Here is a 10,741-nt window from a genome sequence, read left to right as displayed (position 1 = left end):
AGACTGGGCCTAAGCCCATCACAGGTATGGTATCAGGTGAGCCTTAACCCATAAACAAAATCAAGTGGACCTAAGCCTATTATAGAATTGGTATCAGATGTAGATATGCAGACAGAAATCTAGCCCAATCCAACCACTACACCACCCATACCAACCAACACACCATGCAGGGATAAAATCGACCCACCCAGCCAACACACTAAGCTTTGTACCAGTTGCGGCAGTAAGTCAACAGAATGGCTCAACATCATAGACAAAATAGCTAAAAGCCATAAATATTATAGCAATGCTGCTAGTTAACAGAACGACTAAAAACCATAAGCAAAAAGGCAGTAAGCCTTGAACAGAACGGCTACAAGCCATACACTTCCTCCGTCAATATTAACCCAACCCCATGCAGAATGACATGCCATAGTAACATACATGAATGTAGGATGTCATGCTCAATATCAATCATATAAACTTCATACATCATCAGTCCACCTACCACTAGGGGTGTAACGGTCATTTCGTCGGTTAGGGGTAAAATGGTAATTTTACCTCTTAAGGATATTTTCGTCATTTTACCCTTCGAGGGTATTTCGGTCATTTAAAAACCTTTCCAAAGGCCTACAGTCACCTTGAGCGGCACAAATAACCTAAATGATCATAATGGTGCAAATAGGCCCAAGGACCATATTCGACCCAAGTGGGCCCACACGCTCGTGTGACCCATGTAGCCCAAATCCAGTCATGACTATGCGAACTCCATAGCCTAGTTTAGTATTTATCACTTAACGTGAATTTTATCTATATAGAGCTCACGAGCCCATTGGGCTTACACGACCCATTTTAGCCCAACAAAGCCCATAATGGCCCAAGAGCACGAAAACGCTCGTGGTGGCCTTCACAGTCTAACACCATGTTTCGTGGGCTCAGTTCACCACAAGAGCATTCGCACGCCTATGTGGCCTCAACCGTCGTACTTCTGTCTTTTCGGCTTTTCGACTTTTACCAATTCATAAAAGAGATAGTGTAATTACACACACTCTTTCGGTTTTGCGACAATAATGATTTACGGTGTACAGAGACACACCAAATTTCAAAATGTAAGAAAGACCCACTAGAACTCCAATCTACATTCAATCAAGGTAATTCATTAATCACTTGTCAAATGGGTTAATCGAATCCCAACCAACTTATCAAAAACAGCCTCTACCGAAAAACACTTGTCCAACAGATTACCTCTTCCTTGACTAGATCAGTCGGTTGTGGTTTGGCCACTTGATCAAGAGATTGGTGTAGCCACCTTGCCGTACCCTGGTGAAAAATCCCGAACAGCTGACACCTTACGCTGCCTTAATTTGGGGGCAAGGATTACGTTCCCATTTTCAGCTAGCACTATTCCCGATCCTCTCTCTGAATGGCTACTACTCGCCACCATTGATATCTCTTTACGCAACATATTATTGGAAGCCTCCATTTCCCTTCTAGAGATTTTAGAACCCAAAATTGATGATGATGGGGTCGATTGGAATAGTTTAAGTATATTTGGCCAAACATAATAGGGAAAAATGATAAATTGAACATACACAAAAAGCCTTATGAAGAATTCGACTATGATCGAAAGAGAGTGGGAAGCAGAGAAGAAAAAGATGGAGAGTAGGTTCGGTTTAGAAGGGAGGCTGAGAGGAGAAGGATTCAGAAAGAAAAGAAGAAGCAGAATGAAGAGTGAGAGAGGAAAAGGATTTCGGCAAAGCAAAGAAAGAAAAAGAAACCAAAAAGAAGATTACCTATTTGGAAATTGAAGGAATAAAGAGAAGTAATAGAAATTTTGATCACTTCAATAGCTAAAACGTAAACCCGAAAGAAACCCTGAATGGTAGAAAAATCCCAACGAACATTCGGCACCTTCCTTTCAACCCTTTCAAAATCGAACAAATATTTTCCTTGTGCCAAAAATGCTCCATTCCTTTCCCCTTAGCCAAATTTCACTAAGCCTTAGAGTCCCAATCAGCCACAACACCCTACCAACCTCCCATTTTTGAATTTCCTTGATTATCTCCCCAATCTCCTCCTTGATTTGCTCCACAAAACCCTCCAAGACCAAATCAAACTTCACCTGACAAAGTTTCGGTCAAACTCCACCTCTCATGCTGCAAGGACATAAAATAAATACTCCCTTGCACATCATGAGACTCAAACTTGAGCTCCCTTGTAACCTTGAACACGCCACTTACCACTGGACCACAAGCTCTTTTATGACACAAAACAAGCATTATTACTAATAAGGCCTAAGTGCCAGTGTCCAAGTTTATTTAAGAGAAAACTAAAAATAAAATGCAAGAGCCAAGACTTGAACCCAGACTCCCTTGTAACCTTAGTGACGCCACAACCACTAAATCACATGCTTCCTTATGACTTTTTTTAACACAATAATTTAAAAGGCCTACATCCAAGCATCCAGGGTTCTATCCACTTAAAACCAAAATTTTTACTAAAGCCCAGGTTTGAACCCCAAGACTTTTCCAACTCCTCTCAGGACCCTTAACCACTAAAGCAGACATACTTTTGTGCACAGTTTCCTAATCGTTCCCTTGCTCAAGGCCCAATACTTCTAGGCCCAATTTTTGGGGCGTTACATGTTGAGAGTAACGAGGAAGATGTAGCTGGTGCTAATTTGATCGATGAAAGCGGTGATGATTTCTTGTTAGTGTCAATGGGTGATAACTCCAAGCTCACGTCCAAGTGGATCCTAGATTCGGGATGTTCTTTCCACATGTGTTCCAAGAGAGAATGGTTCTCCACATACAGTTCGGTTGAAGGTGGAGTTGTGTGCATGAGAAACGGTTCATCTAGTAAGGTAATTGGTATTGGTACTGTTAAAATTAGGATACACGATGGGACGATTAGGAAACTCTCAGATGTTAGGTATGTACCTGATTTACGAAAGAATCTCATCTCCTTGAGTATTTTAGACTTGGAAGGATGCAGAATCAACATCGAGTCGAGAGACATTAAAATATCTCGTGGAGCTCTCGTTTTGTTAAAAGGTAAAAGAACTGCAGTCTTTATATTCTGGAAGGTTTTACAGTGACCGGTGAAATTAGACATCCCCCGTCTGTTACAGAGTCGAAGTCAACTCGTTTAGAGCGAAGGCAACTTGGTCATAGGAGGGAAAAATGTATGACTGTTTCGTTGAAGAGAAGTTTTCTTTTGGATGCAGGTTTTGAAAAGTTAGGGCACTGCGTTCGTGAAAATCAGACCCGGGTTAAATTTGATTTGGCAATGTACAAGTTGAAGGAGTCTTCCAGTTTCTAAGCACAGATTCGACTCAGTTAATTCCCTGCATAGTTCAAGATAGGCTTGTGGCGGGCTTTGGCAAAGATGGCGTTGTAAAAATATGAGTCAAGGTGGAGATTTGTTAAGTATGACTCCTATTTCAGTCAAATTTGAGAAATAATCTTCTAGTTAAACTTTGCTCATTTGTCTCAATCAAACACTGATTATGTTAGATTATTTTATTATTATTTGACATATGAATTTAGCCTATAAATAGGCTCTTTTACAACCTTAGAAAATACACTCATTAGATTAGAGCTCATAACACATTTAGAGAATTTTGTGTTTACATTTTGAAGGTTCTTTGTTTTCAGGTTTTCGGGGTTTAGTTATTATCTCCATCTTTTGTACTATTCGTTCTTTTGCCATTATAGTAAAATTATTTTTGCCCGTGATTTTTTTTATCCTCTTTGGAGGGGTTTTTCCACGTTAAATTTGTGTGTTCAATTTCTCTGTTTCTTTTGCTATTTTTAATTGTTCATTACTTAATCGGGTCGATCTCTAACAACACATAATGATCACTTACTTTTCCATTATTTTTGTTTTATGGTTAAATTGCACTTTAGCCTTTACACTATTGTAAAAATTCCATTTCAATCATTCTCGATAATTTACTTCTCATACTTATTTCTGAATGCCTATTTTATCTCTTCCAGTATTATTTGACTTAAAATCCTCATTTACTTAATAAATTATCATTTATCCTAAATACTTTAATTGATATTTCTTGGGTGTTACAAGGAAGGGTGCATTTTTTGTGTTGAAAGGAGAAAGAGGTGAAAGGGGGTTAAGGTTTTGTTAAGAAAACATGAAAAAGTAAAAGAAAATAAATAAATAAAAATGACATGGAAGCTACATGACGATAACATAGAAGTCAGGTTTACATTTAACGATACAACTTGTATCACATCAGATTTCTCTAATAATTTTAATGTCGGATAACAATTTAGTGATAAAAATGTTACAAATCGATAATATTAATTATCAAAATGTAATAAATTAAAGTTCAATAACCAAAACATAATTTAAACCATACATAACTAACTATTTTTATAGTTTACCCATTATAAAAAAAATAAGTATAAAAAAAAAACCATTTAAAAACTATTAAGCATAACAGCCATATTTTAGGGAAGGAACTCGGATTTTTAGAACTTGCATTATATTTAAAATAATAATAATTTCTTATTTCATAAATAAAAAGAAGAACATCTCACCATGGAATAACATAAAGTATAACAAGAGTTAAAAGAGGGAAATTTTGTCAACAACTTACTTAAAATCAATCATGAATAAACAACAATCACCGAAGTGATATTTTCTTTCGTCTCCACCACATATAAATCATCAATCAATAAAGACGGTGAATTTGAAAAAGACACCATTTGCTTCACGTTTTATTCACTAAACTAATGTTGATGACGATCACAAATAAATCATTTACTTCTAACTTGTAAATAAATCATTATATAAAAAATTATTTTAACTTTTTATTTATTTTTTATAAACTTCTAAAATTATAAACCCTAAAACTTCGAACCTAAATTCTAAACTTATATCTTAAAAAAATTTATTCAAAAAAATATCAACAACTTTAATTTTATTGAATTTTAAATCGTAAATATTAAATTCTAAATAAATCTTAATATTAAATCCTAAAATAATTATCAAGACTTATTTTAAATCTTATCTTCTTTCCTTATCTAAATGTCGTAATGATTTAAAATCTTAAAATTCTAGTCTAACACTTAATTAAACTTTAATTTTGTTGAATTTTCTTGTGATTTCTTTTGAGTCTCCCTGGCTAAATATAGAAGTCTAAGTGGAGGTCCCAGTCGGCAGTCGTGATGCGGTCACAGGTTCAATTATAACCGGGGCCAGTTGACGGTCGTTAAGCGGTCACGAGTTCAAGCTTTTTGGATATTCACAAATGATGCATTATATATACCATACATAAGATTGATGTCATAATCATAGGGAAAAACATAAGGTTTTTCGGTGTAATCAATGTAATTTTTTTCTCTATTTCTAGGCACCCAGTATATTTAACATTTCCTTCTCATTTGAAGGTTGACACGGATGTGGACACAAGAGGGCTCTTAAAGGAAGAGTGGATGTTCCGGCACAATAGAGGTCAAACTTAAGTTGGCGCGACAGTGGTTGTAGTTATTAATAGGTTGTTTAATAACGACAACTGTTGTCACCCCGAAAGGAGCATCACCTTTACTACACCGCAACAGTCGCTATTCGCCTGAGAGTCCTTTACGCCCACAGTGGTGCCGACCTTCGGATAAGAAGGAAGGTTAAAGACATCGACTACGTGAAAATAGAGAAAAAATTACGCCGATTATAGCGGGAAGCCCCACAGTATTTTCCTATGATTATGCCCGTAAACTTTTATATGGTATTTATAAGGCAACATTTTTTACTTTTCACTAACATTTTCATAAAGTCTGAAAAAAAGCACCCCGACCCCGGGAATCTTGGATAAAATCTAAAGAATGTTTTGAGGCACTGAATACCTTCTGAAGCACGCGTAAAATGTAATTATATTATTTGTGAAATGCGTTTTCGAGTACTACTTTGCATTTCATTCTCATTATTCAATGAAAACGTGTCTTTAGCCACGTATTTTGAAGCATGGATTCCCTCTATCCTTGTTCTATTTTGCTATTAAAGTACTGAAATATTCAAAACTTAGGCAGACAACGAATTCATATCAAACATCAAAGAGTTGAGTTGCGAGCATATATATACCAAAATTTGACAGCATATATATACAAAATTGGACAGCATTTATACACCAAATTGGGTAGCATATATATACCAATTTGGACAGCATTTATACACCAAGATTTGACAGCATATATATACAAAATTGGACAGCATTTATACACTAAATTTGACAGCAAATATATACAAAATTGGACAGCATTTATGCACCAAAATTGGATAACTCTATATATGAAACATCAACTTAATACTCCAATAATTCATACCATTTCTAACATGATCTATAACTAATAAATCACCTCACACAAGTTTATTATATAAACATAACCTTGCATTACCAAATCTACTCCAAATTTACCAATATAAAATCAGTAACCAAAACGCTATATACACATATATATGTATATATTAAATATCTAAATTTATCAAAACATATTATTATTTGTTTTTTTATATCCTTAGTAAAATTACCAAATCTTAAAACTAATGTACCCACTTGTCGAACAACTTCAACTTAGCACACACATCTAAAATAAACATCTATCAAAATACCGAGAATGATATCTAACTATCCATTAATTCACATCTAATTTAGTTATAAAACCCTTACCATTTCGGTCACAATATTAAACTTGTGGAATACCTATTTCATTAGCATCATTTTAATCATAAGTTTCTTTTACTAAACAAGATAAATCAACTTTCAAAGCATCTACTATTTTAGCATCATCTCAAACAAATTCATCACTAATATAATTATAAGTGCTAAAATATGAATAGCTCGAAAATCATAGTCTATGTCTATATCATCATTTGACCGATTGTCATTACTACCAAACATAATTATTTATCACATATATCACATTCATATACCACTCAACTAACATATGAAATAATTTAATTCTACCGACATACTTACTTACCTTATTACCGAATCACAAGCCAAACATCACAAGCATAAATATCATAAAACATAACCCAATATTTTCATGGCTTATATATATATACATATACATATCCCAAAATAAAAAACATCATATATTTAACCAAGAACTTATAAAAACCAAGCTTAATCAAAAAGAATAAGCCATTTTTCGCATGGCTCATATTTACATATCCTAATATCAAACATATTAGCTAGACTATACATGCCATAGGTTCAAATTCAAATTTATAAAATACCAAAGACGATCAATAGAGTGATAGACTTCTCTGACGATCCCCGAGCTCGTAACCAACTTCCAAAATCTAAAAACAAAACAAAGAGAAAACATACACACAGTAAGCTTTCACAGCTTAGTAAGCCAAAAACAATGGAAACATTTATTCATATACAAAATTGATCTAGATAAACAATAATAAACCATCATAATTTCATATATCAAACATATATATATTTGGCATAAATTTTACTTAGGCCGAATACATAAGGAAACATTAGTATATTCAACCTTTGCCTCAACAATAACAAAATGAAACATCATTGGTCGAATATATATATACATTCAAATATTCGTACACATAATTCAAATTAAAATATGATATTATATCATCAATTCATACATTTGACTTACCATATTTTTATAACTCGAATAAATACATACCTGAGCCTTTCTAATCAAAATTTTTATACTCGATCTTAATTTTTTACAGCTCATTGTACCATTCGGAATCAAAAAGGATACTCGAAAAATCGAACGTTTCGTACAATGCCATCGTCCCAGACGTGGTCTTACATGTAATCACATATTGATGCCACTATCCCAGACAGGGTCTTACACGTAAATCACAAGTCGATGCCAACGTCCCAGATGTGGTCTTACACGACAACACATAACAGAATTATATGCCATGACATATGTATCCTAGATATTCCTAAGGTTTGTACAGGACTTTCTGACGTTGTCACTCGATCGAAACAATCTCGTAACCATATTTCCTAAGCTTATACACTTTCGGCCAATAAAAATTATATTCATATAAATTTAATTCAGCATATAAAATTTACATGCATTCAAAATTAAAAACATTTATATGCTTATAGACTTACCTCAGATATCGACGAATGGAAATAAACGACTATTCGATTATTTTTGTTTTTCCCCGATCCAAATCCGGTTTCTTTGGTTCTTGATCTAAACATATTCAAATTAAACTCATTCAAACATAATTCTATTTAATTTAACCCAAAAACATATAAATGGGAAAATTACCGTTTTTCCCTGGCATTTAACACTTTTTACAATTTAGTCCAAATTGCACAAAACACAAAACATGTAAAATTTGCACACACCATGCTTAGGCCGAACCTTCCTCATGCTCATACAAGTCCATGCATTTGATTTATTTCACATTTTAGTCACTCAAAATATTATTTTTATAATTGAGCCCAAATTACTCAATTTCACCTAAAATCCAAAGACAAAACATTATAATCTATCACATATCTTTTATTTTATATCAACAAATAAAAAAAATCACAAAATACCATCAATAGAAAAACACAAAATCATCATCAAATTCAAAAATTAAAACATGGGCTTTGTAGATTTCATAGCAACGATCTCAAAAATGTAAAAATTATCAAAAACCGAGCTAGTTACATACCTTAATCAAACTTAACTATTGCCGAATGCGGCTTTATTTTTCTCTTTTCCTTTTCTTTAGCTAGTTTCGGCTATCCCCCAAAGATGAACATGCATGCCTTTTCTTTTTAATATTTTATTATAATATCAAATTAATATAATTACTAAATTAACCTTTTTATTTTCATTTAAAAACCACTAACCATTGGTTTTTATGTCCACCCAATATTTAAATGGTATAATATCAACATAAATACCTCCCACTAAAAGAACAAATCAAATTGGCATTTTAACAAATAGTTAGTAACTTTTACTTTTTACGCGATTAAGTCATTTTATTAAATCGGACACTCAAACGATAAAATTAAATCACGAAAATTTCACAGATATCAATTCACACATTATAAACTCAGATAATAATATTTAAATATTTTTCTAACTCGGATTTGTGGTCCCGAAACCACTGTTCCGATTAGGGTCGAAACTGGACTGTTACATCATTAGCGTCGTCAAGTCGAATGTGTGTCGCAAGGTTGGGGCTGATGGGTGGGCGTAGGATTTTTTCGCACAACTACCGGTGTCGACTCCTTTACTAAATCATGACCATCATCCTCACCTTTTTCTTCTTCACCTTTACCCTCGTGCTCATCTTCATCTCCATTGTTATCTGTATCTTTATTTTCATCTCCATTGTCATCTTTGTCTTCATCTCCACCCTCGACTTTGTCTTCGTCTTCATTTCCTTTCTCTGTGCTTGAGTGCAGTGCCATCCTAGCCGCCCATCGTGTGTCCTCCTTATCGACTTTGCGCATGCACATAAAATAACAATTTTATAAAACAATTTTTAAAGCATGATTGTACTGTAAGTATACAGTCTGTTGTAATATTTGTAGTGTTACGATGGAACACCAGAGTATTCCAAAGATCGAATCTAAAGGAGATGGCGATTGAGTGATGACTAGCATATTCGATAGAGTCTAAGTGTCTACTGATATGATTTTATAGTACGAAAAATCATAACGATGAAATTTTACAAGAAATTAACCAAATAAATGACTAATGGTGATTGGTTGATTTCGATGTGATTCATCGGTCCATGAACAAGAAACTTAAATCACTTAAATTGCTAAGTGGCTTCATTTTATCTTTTGATATCAATTTTACCGACTTAGACGAGTTAATTTCGATTTGTCTCTTGTTCTCGCAGATCAATCTGGGACTAATGAACAAGTGCACAACAAGATTACCTTTCGGTCTCGTTTGCCTAGATGTTCCCTTAAAGGCTTCACTTCTTAAGCTTTTAGATCTATTCAATTTAGTCCAATTTATTACGATTTAGTCATTTGACCAAAAATCAGCTTAACCCTATCTCCATCAAGCAACCCCTTTCAGGATTAACTACTCATGCTGAAAATAAAGAGGATGAACATGAATGAAAAGTAAAACAATCATTAAAGTAAAGCTTGAGAAAAATATGAAATCATTCAACAAGAAAATCTAAAGAAACAAACATAAAAGGAACAAAATTTAACAAATTTAAAGTAGACAAAACTAAAATACATTAAACTAAAGCTAGAAATGTCTTACAACCAAGGTACAGGGATTGAAAGTGCAAATAAATCAAAGCTATAGTGATTACTAACTTAACTAACACTAAAAACATCAAGAACAAGAAGTAAATGCAGAAAATAAACTCTAAATTAAGAAAAAAGAAGAGAAAATGAAAACCCTAGAAAAAAGTACAAAAAAACTAAGAGAAAACTTAGAGAAAAATAAACTTAAAACTAAGTTAATATGTGTGTCTCTCTCTCCTTAGCCAATTTTGGATATTTAGGCTAACTTCTAATGAGTTTTTTTTGCAGGAAATGCCCCTACACGGATTGGTGGATCGGGTGGACAAAGATTACCCTTTTTGACCCATTCATGACATTAATTTCGTGATTCTCAAAAGAGGATATCGCGATACCTTGGACAGTTTCGAACCTTAGGATCTTCTTTGAAAGGTGGATATCACGATACCCAAAGTGGATATCACGACACCACTAAAAGGTGGTCTCTAATCTTCAATATTGTTAGAGGTATTGCGATTCCAAGGTGTGGAT

General features: G+C 33.9%; 1 long non-coding RNA gene across 1 annotated transcript; it reads right to left on the bottom strand.

The window, feature by feature from the left end:
- Nucleotides 1-7,088: 7,088 nt before the first annotated feature.
- Nucleotides 7,089-8,767, bottom strand: LOC121213855 (uncharacterized). Its single transcript, XR_005909324.1, has 3 exons — nt 8,662-8,767; nt 8,105-8,189; nt 7,089-7,302 (listed from the first exon to the last, which is right to left on the bottom strand). It is a non-coding gene; the product is annotated as an uncharacterized lncRNA (long non-coding RNA).
- Nucleotides 8,768-10,741: the final 1,974 nt, after the last annotated feature.

This window comes from Gossypium hirsutum, chromosome D01, assembly GCF_007990345.1.
Source record: "Gossypium hirsutum isolate 1008001.06 chromosome D01, Gossypium_hirsutum_v2.1, whole genome shotgun sequence".
NCBI classification, from domain to species: Eukaryota; Viridiplantae; Streptophyta; class Magnoliopsida; order Malvales; family Malvaceae; genus Gossypium; species Gossypium hirsutum.
Note: the sequence above shows the minus strand (reverse complement) of the source record. Positions and strands in the feature narration are given on the sequence as shown.